The sequence below is a fragment of the Apium graveolens genome, chromosome 5, assembly GCF_009905375.1.
Source record: "Apium graveolens cultivar Ventura chromosome 5, ASM990537v1, whole genome shotgun sequence".
Classification (NCBI taxonomy): Eukaryota; Viridiplantae; Streptophyta; class Magnoliopsida; order Apiales; family Apiaceae; genus Apium; species Apium graveolens.
In genome coordinates, this window is record NC_133651.1 from 295,574,091 (window position 1) to 295,589,986 (window position 15,896).

At 37.8% G+C, this 15,896-nt stretch overlaps 1 non-coding gene across 1 annotated transcript; it reads right to left on the reverse strand.

Annotated features, from left to right (window-relative positions):
* Positions 1-1,835: 1,835 nt before the first annotated feature.
* LOC141662683 (small nucleolar RNA R71) lies at positions 1,836-1,942 on the reverse strand. The gene has a single exon (XR_012550784.1). It is a non-coding gene; the product is annotated as a small nucleolar RNA R71 (small nucleolar RNA).
* Positions 1,943-15,896: the final 13,954 nt, after the last annotated feature.

Consider the following 15,896-nt stretch of genomic DNA (forward strand, 5'->3'; position numbering starts at 1 on the left):
TTACTTATAACCGTGAAAATTGTATTGGAATGGATGTTGAGAGTGAGTACCACTAATCGGGTCGTGGTGGTGTATAAGTTATCATTGATAGGCTAATTAAGTCGATTATCTACCTATTGAATACTTATTCCTTCTTATCAATAGAGAGTCGTATTACTATACGAGGAAGGTTGCGATGCAAGCATAAAATTCTAATAACGATGACATCTAGAATGAAATCCCAGATTCGATTTTCGATGTCGAGGGAGTTTCAAAGGTGATTGTTTATAAGCTCGAGCAAGAGCATGGGTCCATAGAATGATGGACGGAATAGTAAATATTCAGACACGTGAAATAATTAGTTTAGTTATTATTCTTTTGTGTTTATTTATCATGTTTTCATATGAACCCATGATGACGATGAGTGCTAACATGGGCTAATCGTGATCATGGGGTCGTAACGGATTTACTATGTACTTCTTTAGTTAGTTGTTTAATACCTTAGTGCGTGATGATTGTATGATATCTAGTATTGGTTGTGCGTATTCGTCTTATGTGCATCGCGAATATATAAGATAGGGTGTTAATCTCTTGTGAAGCGACGGTGGATCTCGAGATTTAGAACTTGCCATGCTAGCATAGGTTCATGTACAAGTCTGCATGATTAGTGGGTAACTCTAAACATTTTATTCGCCCTGTGTAATCAAAAGGAATAACTTGTTCTTAAATCATTATGTTGTCAATTTCTGTAGACATATAGGGACTCAACATAATTGATGCCTATTCAACTTCTATCTTAATTATGGATGTTTGGTAGAATGGTATTAGTACAATGAAAGTTGGCTTTTATCAGTTTCGTGTTATTCGATTAATATCATCACTGTTACATGCTAAGGGTAATAACAATGACTACTGAAGGAAGTAGTAATGAAGTTGTGATCTCATGAGTGTTTTAATATTGTTAATTCTAAGTGTTAATTAAGTGTTTAATTCTAGTAGTTAATTATAGTTCATAATTAGTTAATCAAATCTAAGTGTTATTGTCTTAACATTGAGAAGTAATCATACATTGATGAGTGAGTTTAATTGAACATAATTAGTCTGAGTCTCTGTGGGAACGAACTAGAAAGTATTCTATATTACTTGTGAATGCGTATACTTGCGTGAATATTAGCGCGTGTTTTCGCCCTAACAAGTTTTTGGCGCCGCTGCCGGGGACTCGGTGTATTTGTTTAGTTTATGTACTGACCATCATTGGTCGTTAGGACTCAGTGATTACGAAGTGTTACTTATTGTTTCCGGTTGTGTTTCAGGTACTTTAGCGAGCGTTTATGCAAACTCGTTCTCGTACTCGCGAGAGGACTTTAGATACAGCTGAGGAGACAGACGAAGTTCTTGATATTCCGGAGAAGATAGAATTTGAAGATTCGGATTCAGGAAGTGAGCAGAAAGAGCCAGTAATCATAGGTGATCGTATTGTTCCGGAAGATCCAGCTCTTATGGACTTTTCTCGACCTAAAATTGATGACATTCAGTCAAGCATTCTTCATCCGGCTATCCAAGCTAACACCTTTGAAATCAAGCCGGGCACTATTCAGATGGTGCAGAACTCTGTTTCTTTCGGAGGAGCTGCGACTGAAGACCCCAACATGCACATAAGGAATTTTGTCGAGATCTGCAGTACTTTCAAATATAATGGTGTGACCGATGAGGCTATCAAGCTGAGGCTTTTCCCATTCTCACTGAAGGATAAAGCTAAGGATTGGTTACATTCTGAACCAGCTGGGTCCATCACTACTTGGCAAGATCTTGTGCAAAAGTTTCTGGTGAAGTTTTATCCAATGGCCAAGACTGCTGCTATGAGGAGTGCTCTTACTCAATTTGCGCAGCAACCTACAGAATCTATGTGCGAAGCTTAGGAACGCTACAAGGAAATGTTGAGAAAATGTCCGCATCATGGAATGCCCGATTGGATGGTGATCACTGGTTTCTATAATGGTTTAGGGGTCCAATCTCGGCCCATGCTCGATGCAGCAGCTGGAGGCGCCTTGTGGGCCAAAAGCTATACTGAGGCCTATAATCTTATTGAGACTATGGCTGCAAATGAGCATCAAAACCCAACTCAAAGGATGATGCCTGGGAAGGTAGCAGGTATTCTGGAAGTCGATGCAGCCATCGCTATTACAACACAACTCCAAGCGTTGTCTATGAAGGTCGATTCTCTAGCTACTTATGGAGTCAATCAAATAGCTATGGTCTGTGAGCTTTGTGCAGGTTCTCATGCTACGAATCAATGTTCTTTTGTTAATGAATCTGTTCAGTATGTGAACAATTATCAGCAACAACAGCAGCCTGTGCCAGCTACTTATCATCCTAATAACAAAAATCATCCAAATTTCAGCTGGGGTAATAATCAGAATGCTATTCAGCCACCATATCAGCAAGGTGTGAGTAAATAGTTCAATCCACCTGGATTCCAGCAACCACAGCAGTATGCTCAAAGGCAATCATATCCTCAACAGGGAGGTGCAGTTGCACCCACTAGTGCTGATTTTGAGGAACTTAAAATGTTATGCAAGAGTCAGGCGGTGTCGATCAAGCCCTTAGAAAATCAAATTGGTCAAATAGCCAATGCAGTGCTCAATCGCCAACCTGGCACACTTCCCAGTGATACGGAAGTGCCAGGCAGGAAGGAAGCTAAAGAGCAAGTCAAGGCTATTACCTTAAGGTCTGGGAAAGTTGTTGATGCTGAAAAGGCAAAAGAAGGAGAAGCTGAAGTTGGAGATGAAGAAGTTAAGCAAAAGGAGAAAGTGGCGGAACCAAGGAAGACTACTGTTGAACACACTCTGTCTGAGGGTAATACAGGGGAGAAACAGCTCTATCCTCCACCACCTTTCCCTAAGAGATTGCAACAACAAAAGCTGGAAAAGCAGTTCGGTAAGTTTCTGGAGGTGTTCAAGAAACTTCAGATCAATATACCTTTCGCTGAGGCTCTGGAGCAAATGCCTAGTTATGTGAAGTTTATGAAGAGTATTCTTTCAAGGAAGGTGAAACTGGATGACCTTGAGACCGTTGCTCTAACGGAAGAATGCAGTGCTGTGTTGCAGCAAAAGTTACCTCCAAAGCTTAAAGATCCAGGTAACTTCACCATTCCTTGCACCATTGGCAAGTTGTCTTTTGACAAATGCCTTTGCGATTTGGGAGCAAGCATCAATCTGATACTGTTGTCGATCTTTAAAAAGTTGGATTTGTCTGATCCAAAGCCCACCTACATGTCTCTACAATTGGCTAATCGTTCTATTACTTACCCAAGAGGCATAGTGGAGGATGTGCTAGTCAAGGTGGATAAGCTCTTCTTTCCTGCAGACTTTGTTATTCTGGATTTCGAGGAAGATAAGAAGATTCCCATAATCTTGGGAAGACCTTTCTTGGCTACTGGTCGTACCTTGATAGATGTGCAGAAAGGTGAACTTATAATGAGGGTGCAGGATCAGGATGTGACCTTCAATGTATTCAAAGCAATGAAATTCCCTACAGAAGATGAGGAGTGCTTAAAAGTGGATTTGATTGATTCTGCGGTTACTTCAGAACTCGATCATATGCTAATGTCTGATGCATTAGAAAAGGCCTTAGTGGGGGATTTTGACAGTGATAATGAGGATGGCAATGAGCAATTACAATATCTTAATGCTTCTCCCTGGAGGCGAAAGCTGGACATGCCGTTTGAATCTCTTGGTACTTCTGATCTCAAAAATGCTGAAGGAAAGCTCAAACCATCAATTGAGGAAGCACCCACCTGGGAGATTAAGCCATTGCCTAAATACTTGAGGTATGCTTTTTTAGGTGATGCATCTACATTACCTGTTATTATTACATCTGACCTTTCAGGTAGTGAGGAGGACAAACTCTTAAGGATTTTGAGAGAATTCAAATCGGCTATTGGATGGACCATAGCAGATATCAAGGGGATCAGTCCTTCATATTGCATGCATAAGATTCTACTCGAGGAGGGTAGTAAGCCAACTGTTGAGCAACAGCGCAGACTTAATCCTATCATGAAAGAGGTGGTGAAGAAAGAAATTATGAAGTGGCTGGATGCAAGAATCATTTATACTATCTCTGACAGTTCTTGGGTGAGCCCCGTGCAATGTGTGCCTAAGAAAGGAGGTATTACTGTGGTAGCAAATGAGAAGAACGAGCTCATCCCCACTCGAACAGTCACAGGATGGAGAGTATGCATGGACTACCGAAAGTTGAACAAGGCCACGAGGAAGGATCACTTCCCTCTTCCATTTATTGATCAGATGCTTGACAGGTTGGCTGGTCATGAGTATTATTGTCTTCTAGATGGCTACTCGGGGTATAATCAGATTTGTATTGCATCAGAGGATCAAGAAAAGACTACCTTTACTTGTCCATTTGGCACGTTTGCTTTTCGCAGAGTTTTATTTGGGTTATGTGGCGCACCGGCCACTTTTCAGAGATGTATGATGGCTATATTCTCTGACATGATTGGCAATAATATCGAGGTGTTCATGGACGTCTTCTCCGTCTTTGAACATTCGTATGATGAATGTTTGAATAATCTTCGTGCCGTGCTCAAAAGGTGTGTGGAAACTAATTTGGTGCTCAATTGGGAAAAATGTCATTTTATGGTGCGTGAAGGCATTATTCTTGGGCATAAGGTCTCTAACAAGGGTCTTGAGGTGGACAAAGCCAAGGTGGGAGTCATTGAAAATCTTCCACCACCTATTTCTGTGAAATGAATCCGTAGTTTTCTTGGTCATGCGGGTTTTTATTGGCATTTCATCAAGGACTTTTCGAAGATATCTAAGTCGATGTGCAACTTGCTTGAGAAGGATGTGTCTTTCAAATTTGATGGTGAATGTTTGACAGCATTCGAGACTCTTAAGAAGAGTTTGATCACTGCACCAGTTATTACAGCACCGGATTGGATAGAGCCTTTTGAGATGATGTGTGATGCGAGTGATAATGCGGTAGGCGCAGTTCTAGGGCAGCGCAAGAATAATCTCTTTCATGTGGTCTACTATGCTAGCAAGACCTTAAATGGGGCCCAAATGAACTACACCACTACTGAGAAGGCACTCTTGGCTATAGTCTTTGGTTTCGAAAAATTTCGATCTTATCTGTTTGTGATAAAAGTGACAGTATTCACTGATCATGCGGCCATTCGCTATTTGGTTTCCAAGAAGGATTCGAAGCTGAGACTCATTCGTTGGGTGCTCTTACTACAGGAATTTGAGTTAGAGATCAAGTGTAACACCCCCAGATCCGGGGTCGGGGATCCGGGTCGTCACGGTCTTTCTTTCCACAATATCACTTCACTTAATTAATAATAATAACCTTATGCTGTGACCCCACACTAACACACACCACAACCCGTTATAGTCTCAGAGATGAAATTTAAATAAGTACAAGTCTTTGAATCCACAATTTAAAAGTTATTACAACCCAAAATGATTACTTGATAAATTTACAGTTAATTGCCATTATCTGCCACAAGTTATAATTATACATAATTTGATTCTCAAAAATAGAATGCCTGATCTACCAATAGATCTACCTCTGCAGCTATAGCAGCCACAACATCATCGGGAAGACGCGGGACGCTTCCCACGCGCTTGCGCTGGGTCTGCTGGAGTCTGGCCATCTTTCCTAACTGTTGTTGTGTGATGAAAAAATAAAGCAAGAGTGAGCCTTACAGCTCGCAAGATAATATATAGTGATAACAATAATATAAGTATCTAAATGGATACTTACTAGAATCTTTTATCATGAGTAAGATAATTACTTACTAGATATAAGTAAAAATAAGGGATGAAGTTACCAAATACTTCACTATACTTATATCATTTATAAAGCTACTTGAACTACCACTGTTCAAAGTATAATGAGCTTTCAACAGTTCATCACATAGATGAGACTACCAGACAAGATTTGAATAGATTAAATCTTTGAAATATTATTAAAGGAAATGAAGTTATGATATACTTCATTTAGTTCTGATATATATATATATATATATATATATATATCCACATATACATCTTCTTTATACATTTCCTGAAAACCTCTGTCATGTAAAGTATGAACAGAATTGCAATATCCAATAAATTTGGAAAGGAAAAGAATTTGGCATAAACCAGATATCTTGCTGATCAGGCAAAGATACCCATAAGTAACCTTTTCTACTAGTAGATGGACGAATTCCCCACTGGTCATCACCCTGGTCGCAATAGGACCTTATGCTGGACTGCCACTCAGCCACTTATGCATTTGATGGACTCCCACTGAGCCACTTACACTATCATGGACGCCCACTGAGCCCATGTTGCTTATGCCGACTCAATAGATGGACTTACTTCCCGAACATTGGGTAAGTAATCAATTCATTTACCAAAACTGCAACCTTGTTGCGAATATAAAATACACCATAGAGCCGGATCCCTCAGGTTTTGAGCGAGTATTTAAATCCCCTTAAAAAGGAAGATCTTAAATATAAAAATGAGTTTTGGGATCCGCTCTAACTTTTAAAAATCATTTTGAAGACTCGAAAACACTTTATAGAGTGTTTGGAGTAAAGCTGATTTAATGAAGTAAATCAGTCCCCAGAATATTTAGAAAATGACTGAATATTATTATTTAAATAATATTCCCATAAAGAATAATCTTTATAAAAATAATTGAAGTAGAAGTATTAAAACTTATACTTGAAACGAGTATTAAATAACCAAAGATATACTTATATGAAAGTACTATCTTTATTTGAATAATCGAAAATAAGTTTGATTATTGACACCTTATTCTTTAATAAAATAAAGAATATACCTCAGCAAATAATCGGAGTCATAGATCCTCAAATGAATATTCAAATAATATTCATTAAATAATATAAACTGAGTCATAAGCCCTCGAATGAATATTCAAATAATATTCAATAAATAATATAAAAGAGTCATAAGCCCTCGAATGAATATTCAAATAATATTCAGATAAATAAATAAAAGGGTCATAAGCCCTCGAATGAATATTCAAATAATATTTAGATAAATAAATAAAAGGAGTCATAAGTCCCCCAATGAATATTCAAAATAATATTCAATAAATAATATAAAAGAGTCATAAGCCCTCGAATGAATATTCAAATAATATTCAGATAAATAAATAAAAGGAGTCATAAGTCCCCGAATGAATATTCAAAATAATATTCATTAATAAAATAAAAGGAGTCATAAGTCCTCGAATGAATATTCAAAATAATATTCATTTAATATAAAGGAGTCATACGCCTTCGAATAATATTCGAAATAATATTCAATAATAAAATAAAGTTAAAGTTATCGAATAAACCTTATTCGATTAATAGTTTTGAAAACTATGACCATATATATATATATATATAAGTATATATATATATATCCATATATACAAAATCTACTCGGGATCCTCGACTCCCGGTTTTAGAAAATATTTTCACCTTTGGGTCCCTGTACTAAGGGTATATGCAAATTACCGCTATCCTCTAGCATAGGTATTATCAACTGAATCAACAGATATATATGGAAAGAATGCGAAACAGGCATGCATATATATATACCATAGCAGCATGCTTCAATATATTGCATCATTTGCTAATTAACCAACATGCATCTATCGCAAGATAATGCAAATACATATATTCATCACAACAACAGTTATAACAGGTAGAAAACTTGCCTGAGCGACTTGGGGTGATAAAAGGCTCGGGACGAGTCTGGTAACCTATAAACAATAAGTAAGTTGGAATTAAACCAAAGTCACTTGTAAATCTATACTTTAACTAACTTAGACTCTAACGCTTGTTTTGCGCTTATTGATTCTCTTAAGTCACTCGAGTACCCTCGGCTCCACCATTTTTAATAAATTAACCATTACGAGTTTTAAAGCGATTCCTTCGCGAGTGTCTTACCAACTGCCTAACACTCTTACCATAATTGTTTCATACATTAATTAACCCTTTTGGCGAGGGGAAATGATTCGTTCGCGAAATGCCGTTACTTGAAACGGTTGTTTCTCCTAAACCGTACATCGGAATCAAACGAACTACATATCAAAACGAAGCTCGTAACATGAACTATCTAAACATGGAAATGGTCATAATCTAGCAGGAGTTCTCGGGTCCAAATGTTATGAACAAAAGCAGTCTAAAGTAAATCGGACATTACGACGGCTATGTTTACGCGATTACCAATGTTTAAACTACTCCAATTAACCACCAACCAACTCATAACCATCAATACAATAAAACTTCACCGAAACCATACCACATCAGTCCATAATCTCCAAGGTTTTCAACTCAAACAACCACAATCAAGACCTATGAACTATAATCAAGCTTCAATTACCAAAACACTTCCAAATCAAACCAAACTACTAATAATCACAATCCATGCTTCTCATTTCACAAAACCAACCATTAAACTTACTAACAAATAAAGTAAAGGCTAGAGTTTGAAGTTTATACCTTCCTTGGGAGGTGTTAAGTTGCTAGGAAGCCTTAGGGAGCCTCCTACAAGCTTGATCTTTCCAAAGAAATCAAGAACACAAAGTTAGGCTTTGAAGTTTCTAAAAGTCCGATTTAAAGAACTGTAAAAATGAGGGTCTTACCATGATTATTTGGACGAGACTTGTGAACAAGAGTTGTAGGTCATCTCAATACCTTTCCAATGAGCTATAGAACACAATATTTGAGTGAGAAATGAAGGAGATACAGCAGTTTTAGTGTGCTGGTTCTGTTTTGGCCGAGAGCATGAAGAACAATGCCTTGGTTTCTTTTTGATTTTGATGAAAAATGATTTGCTTGGCTTGGTTGGTTTGATTTTTGTGTTTGTTTTAGTAAATTACCTAGTTGCCCTTGATTTTGTGTGGTTAAAAAGCCACCACATCTCCTTCCTTCCCATGTCATGCTTGTATCATCCTCATGATGTCATCCTCCCCTCCTTGTCCTCTTCTCATTGGTTGGGTGACATCATCCTCTCTAATCCTTTTGATTAACTTCCTAATTGTTTGCCTAATGACCGTTGATCTGTTATACTGTTCGCTTAACTTTCGTTTTCGTTTATCGTTTGAGGGATCATACCCGGGATCTTATTACTTAGGTTCCCTTAACCTTTCTCAATACATTATATTCCTTTTTATGATCCTCTATTATAATCTTTTAATTTAAATCCTTTTATCCTGTTACCTTATACTCAATTCTTTCCGTATCTATTGGATTTCCGGGAAAAATCAAAGTGTTCGGATTTGGATTCTGACGATCTTTACATACACTTATATCCCATATAAAGTACTAATAAAATCTCAGAATATCCATATCAGAACCCCTATATAGTGTGGCATGAAAAGTTTTCTCATTCAGCAAAAACACTATTCATAAGGGTTTCAAAATTTCCCAAAAATTGGGGTTATTACAGTCTCCCCTCCTTAAAAGGATTCCGTCCCGGAATCAGATAGAAAATGAATTGGGATACTTTCTTAGCATTACACTTTCTAACTCTCAAATAAATTTTCCCACATTGTGGTTCTTCCATCAAACTCTGAATAGTTTGATAACCCTTCTCCTAAGCACTTGTTCCCTTTTCACTCTACAACCCTTCCTGGTTGCTCCATATAGGTTACGTCGGGTTGCATATCTATGCGCTCATATGCCCCTATTTATCTGGCATCTGAATTACACTTCCTTAACACTGATACGTGAGACACGTTACGACCTGCTACATGTTCGGGGTTAGGGCTAGCTCCTATGCTATCCTCCCAATACGTCTTAATATATCCAAGGGTCCAACAATTCGTGGACTTAGCTTTCATTTCTTTCCGAACCTCATCCTTCCTTTCCAAGGAAATACCTATAACAACACTAGGTCCCCTATTTCATACTTTTTTTCCTTTCGTGTCAAATCAACATACTTATCATGTCCATCTTGGGCTACTACCAGTCGTCCTCTGATTAGATCTATCATATCCTTGGTCCTTTGGACTACTGCGGGTCCGAGCATCTTGCGCTCTACAACTTCATCCTAACATAAGGGAGATCGACATTGTCTTCCCTCAAGGATCTCATAAGGCGATACCTCAATACTGACATATGATCTATTGTCGTAAGAAAACTCAACCCGTGTTAAGTGATCATTCCAATTTCTTTCAAGTCTATTGCACAGACTCTCATTATAGCTTTTAGCATTAGAGCTTTTGCTTCTCACTACCCATCCTTTTTCCCAGTTCGTAGTCGCTACTATCTTCCGTTCCTAATATTATACTAGTTATACTTTTGCTCGTTAGCGTTCTATAACCTTTTAATAACCACGTCAACCTTAGTATCACGAATGTGTTTCCATTCCGAATACTACCACAACTTTATTACTCCTTTTTCAGCTGTTTCTATTTCCCAAAGTTTGATCAATCATATAGAAGTAAAGGAATTTGTTTAGAGATCACTATGATCATGAACACTTGTTATCTCGCATAGTTAGTACAGAAGGTGGCCAGCCTTTAGTACTTGACAAGCAATTAAACAATAGTTGGTATCCTGCTAGGCTTCTATCACACAGATAGACAGTCATTCGGCAATACCTCCCCTTCTGGAAGGGTTGTTCTTCTCAACTTACATGAAATGAAAAGAAGAGAAAAGAACGAACTGAAGAGAATTGTATATATAAAAAAAAAATATACTGCCACAAAATATCTGGCTTGGAACCTACCTCTGAACTATAGAGGTTTGTCATAGGAGAACAAAACATATATGTATTTATATCAACATCAAGTATTATAGCATCCTATTTCACATGCCTAAATATTTTTGCTATTTCGTCCATCATTCTATGGACCCATGCTCTTTCTCGAGCTTATACACAATCACCTTTGAAACTCCCTCGACATCGAAAATCGAATCTGGGATCTCATTCTATACATCATCGTTACTAGAATTCTATGCTTGCACCGTAACCTTCCTCGTATAATAATACGACTCTCTATTGATAAGAAAGAATAATAATTCACTAGGTAGATACTCTACTTAATTAGTCTATCAATGATAACTTATACACTACCACGACCCGATTAGTGGTACTCAATCTCAACACCCATTCCAATACAACTCTCACGGTTGTAATCAGCTCATTACTCGTAGAATCATTGCTGCCTTACTATGGTCCACCACTGACCTACTGTAGTCATTCATTTTCCATGAAGTCTTAATAGCTAACCATACGGAGTCCATACATCTCGTATCTAATTCTCCTAAGGAGTTAACATAACCACCAATCACAATTCATGAAGAACACTTCAAACTCTGACGTACTTTCATGACATGAAGTAGATAAAATTGCAGAAGAGTTTCAATCAAAGCAACGATAGCAGGTTAATACCATTCTTAATCATATGCCTTAAATAGAAGACTTAACTCAAAGGTTCGTCTAGTCCTTTTTGAAACATGGTCCTGGCTTATCTCAAGATAGGACCTCCTAAGATAGATAGCCCGCTCATGGCGATTACACGAATTAAACCTTTACCAACTACTATTACGGTTGGGTATTGCACAGTCATCAGAAGGAATGTCAATCTTCCAAACCATAATACAACCTGCATAGCTTTAACCATCATCACTGTATTCCTTTGGCACAAGCGCCTATAATTATCCTCTTACCTTTAAAGTGTCGGCCACCTCTTTGGCCTTTCCTGATAGTAAAATTTCCTTACAGTCAATTTCATTTTAACCACTTTCACAAATTTTCTACCCTATTTTCGATCACTGCTTGAGTGAAGATGTTTTCCTTAAAATCTGATAAGTAAAAAAAAAATCACCATTTTTCCATAAGTTATTGCCTCAGTCTTTAGAGGTTAATCACTGTCATGACTGACTCTCAATCATAATTAGAACATCTTTTATCTTAAGTCCTAATTGCCCTGAATAATTTCGACCATTACTGGTTCGATCCATACTTTCTCGTGGTTTAACACGTGCCCCACTTGGCAACACTATAATTACGTCATATTTCCTTTATCCACATTTCTATTCTTGAGAATTTTGAATATTACCTTTCTCCTTGTAAAACCTCTAAGGTTATCCTTGAATCGTTCCTCCTGTATTCCCTAGATACAGGGCATATCAAAATACCATATACTAATACTAGAATCATTGTCTATATACTTTTGAAAAAAAAATTCTCCACTGATTCTTTAAAGGTTGTTATTACCTTAATCCTTTCCAATTCATACTGTCAAATTTCATACTATCCCTATTAAGGGTGAAATGCCAACCTTTATGCATTCCCCTAGGATTCATTTTAAGTTACCGATGTTCTATCCTTACTTCCACCTTTGAAAAGGTACATTCATCCATCCATGGATAAACCAAGTCATATATCCTTGATAGATTATCTTCTTCATCATTCCCACCTTGATAGTCTATACCTAACTTCATAATAGCATCCTTATTCAAATTGAGGTCAATCCATATGGCCTCCAAAAGATAACAATGGTCATCCGCTTTTCTTTCCTGATTTGGTAATGATAACATGGATGTTCTGGAAGATATTGGTCATGTTCAACGTGAACTTCTTCTTAATAATTCCTTATTTACTTTTGTTGTTTATCTCAACAGTCACCTCAATGTTGGGATACCTCTCATACCTGGCGTCTCCCTTTCTGAGTATCGAGCCACCGGTCTTACATTTCACATTATTGAAGGTCACTTCCTTCATCCAAATTTTCCTACTTTCTTACTTTCTTGTCTCCTTAGTCTATCCGCGTCTTATTATTTATCCTTCGAACTATCTAAAGGTTTCCTTGAATCCTCCCAACTTAAAGGGGATAAAATGTACATAACTCGTATGCCTTCAACCATCAACTTTAACTCATGGTGAATCACCCTCATCCTGACGATTACATACTTTTCTATGTCTATTGCTACGAGTCTTTAGGGTTTCCTCATACCCAACTCCCTTATCATACCTCAAACTCTATTGCCTTTATATTCCTTTCCACTTCAGTTTCTTTTTATTTTCCTTTCTCTTATCATTATTTCATGAACTAACACAACATAAGTATTGATTCCAAACATCCCGTCATTCTGGATTCGTGTCCTCAGAACGAATCTTGATAACTTTTACAACTTAGATTCATAATTCATCATACTCATCCACTTTTGTTCTAGCTCCAAAGCTTTTACACTATCTCCTTATCTTTGGGAATTACTTTCCCGAAAACAATTGACTGAACTTAAATTAGTTTATTCTAACCTCTGGCTCCATGCCTTTCTTGGTCTTTCACCAGCGGGTGGTCTCTCTCTTAGGAGGGTAAGTGACAAAAACAGTCTTTTATGGTTCGTCAATCATTCAGAATCTCAAATGATTCCTCTATTTCCTTTAGCCAGGCTCTTGCCTCGACTAGGTCAACCTGTTCCTTGGAACTCTGAGAGCTTAGAGACTTAAAGGTCCTGAAAGAATTTCCTATCGCATTGTTTCCTCAAGGTGGTGGTTGGGGATAATAGTCTAAGTTCTGTCTAGACAGGTCCATGAATTGCCGTATAGGAGTACCGTCTCGGGTCTCCTTTCCTTACTCGACTTTCTGTTTCCTTAGTATGAAATGTTTCATCCTACTCCCCATAATTGGGGTCATCTTTTAATTTAAAATCCTCATTTTCCACTCCATTATGTCATGGGTTCCTTCTATCTTGATGGCGACCTCCCTGACTATCACGTTCAGGGTTTGCTCTAAATCTTATTCCTCAAACTATGGCTCTCATCTAAGTTCTCATCCTTATGCTCTTGAACTTTCGGAACCCAAATTCTATAGGAATACCTCATTATTCCCTTATCATCTTTCTCTGGCACCGTATGCTCTTTTCCAATAATTCGGTCTCTATTGCAATCTCAAACAGCTTTTCGGTACCGGCTCCGGTTACCTTTACTACAATTTCCAAAATCTCTTATAAACTCTCCCAAAGACATTATCATCTTGAGTCTCTCCTTTTTACTAAGGGCATCAGCCACCACATTGGCTTTCCCCGAATGATAAAGAATCTCCCAATCATTATTCTTGATTAGCTCTAACTGCCTCCTCTGGCATATGTTGAGCTCTTTCTACGTGAAAATGTACTAGAGCACTTATGGCTTAGGTAATTCTCGCACTTCTCTCCATACAAGTAGTGCCTCCAATCTTTAGGGTAAAACTATTGCCACGAGCCTAAGCTCATGGGCGGGGATATCAAATTTCATATTACCTTAATTGTCTTGACATGTACGCGATTACCTTACCGTGCTGCATAAGCACGCACCCTAAGCCCTTGTGCGAAGCGTCACTACACTTCACAAAATCTCCTTTTCCATCCGGAAATGCCAGCATAGGGGCCATCACCAACCTCTGCTTCAGTTCTTGAAAGCTGTTCTCGCATTTCTCTGTCCATTCGAACTTCTCAGTCTTACGAGTAAGCCGCGTTAAAGGGGTTACTATCTTTACAAACTTGAACGAACCTCCGGTAGTGACCGGCCAATCCTACCTCTGGTAGTCGACCTAACCATGGTCATCAATTCATCAGTGGTCCTTTATCCAATCTTGTCAGGATCCTCCATGGGATCCTCCTCAATAACTATCCCTTCTAGGACAACATCCTCAACCGCTACATCCTCAATATCAACATCATCCGGTCCTGCATTAGGACACTCTATCGGATCCACAATCCGATCTCCAATTAGTAATAAAACATTATCGCGCTGTTACTCCTCAACCTCAGGGTTCGGAGTCCCGCTACCATATACGATAACGAACTACGCTCCTATCACGATATTTATAAGGGTTCCCATAAGGGTTTTAACTGTCAGTACTACGTTAGGTAGCCCGACTATGAACTTGGCAAGAGTTCTTATTATCTTTGTGAACTTATTATCTTAACGTCACATCATCTCTGAGGTTTATAACGCTTAGCTCTGATACCACTTCTGTAACACCCCCAGATCCGGGGTCGGGGATCCGGGTCGTCACGGTCTTTCTTTCCACAATATCACTTCACTTAATTAATAATAATAACCTTATGCTGTGACCCCACACTAACACACACCACAACCCGTTATAGTCTCAGAGATGAAATTTAAATAAGTACAAGTCTTTGAATCCACAATTTAAAAGTTATTACAACCCAAAATGATTACTTGATAAATTTACAGTTAATTGCCATTATCTGCCACAAGTTATAATTATACATAATTTGATTCTCAAAAATAGAATGCCTGATCTACCAATAGATCTACCTCTGCAGCTATAGCAGCCACAACATCATCGGGAAGACGCGGGACGCTTCCCACGCGCTTGCGCTGGGTCTGCTGGAGTCTGGCCATCTTTCCTAACTGTTGTTGTGTGATGAAAAAATAAAGCAAGAGTGAGCCTTACAGCTCGCAAGATAATATATAGTGATAACAATAATATAAGTATCTAAATGGATACTTACTAGAATCTTTTATCATGAGTAAGATAATTACTTACTAGATATAAGTAAAAATAAGGGATGAAGTTACCAAATACTTCACTATACTTATATCATTTATAAAGCTACTTGAACTACCACTGTTCAAAGTATAATGAGCTTTCAACAGTTCATCACATAGATGAGACTACCAGACAAGATTTGAATAGATTAAATCTTTGAAATATTATTAAAGGAAATGAAGTTATGATATACTTCATTTAGTTCTGATATATATATATATATATATCCACATATACATCTTCTTTATACATTTCCTGAAAACCTCTGTCATGTAAAGTATGAACAGAATTGCAATATCCAATAAATTTGGAAAGGAAAAGAATTTGGCATAAACCAGATATCTTGCTGATCAGGCAAAGATACCCATAAGTAACCTTTT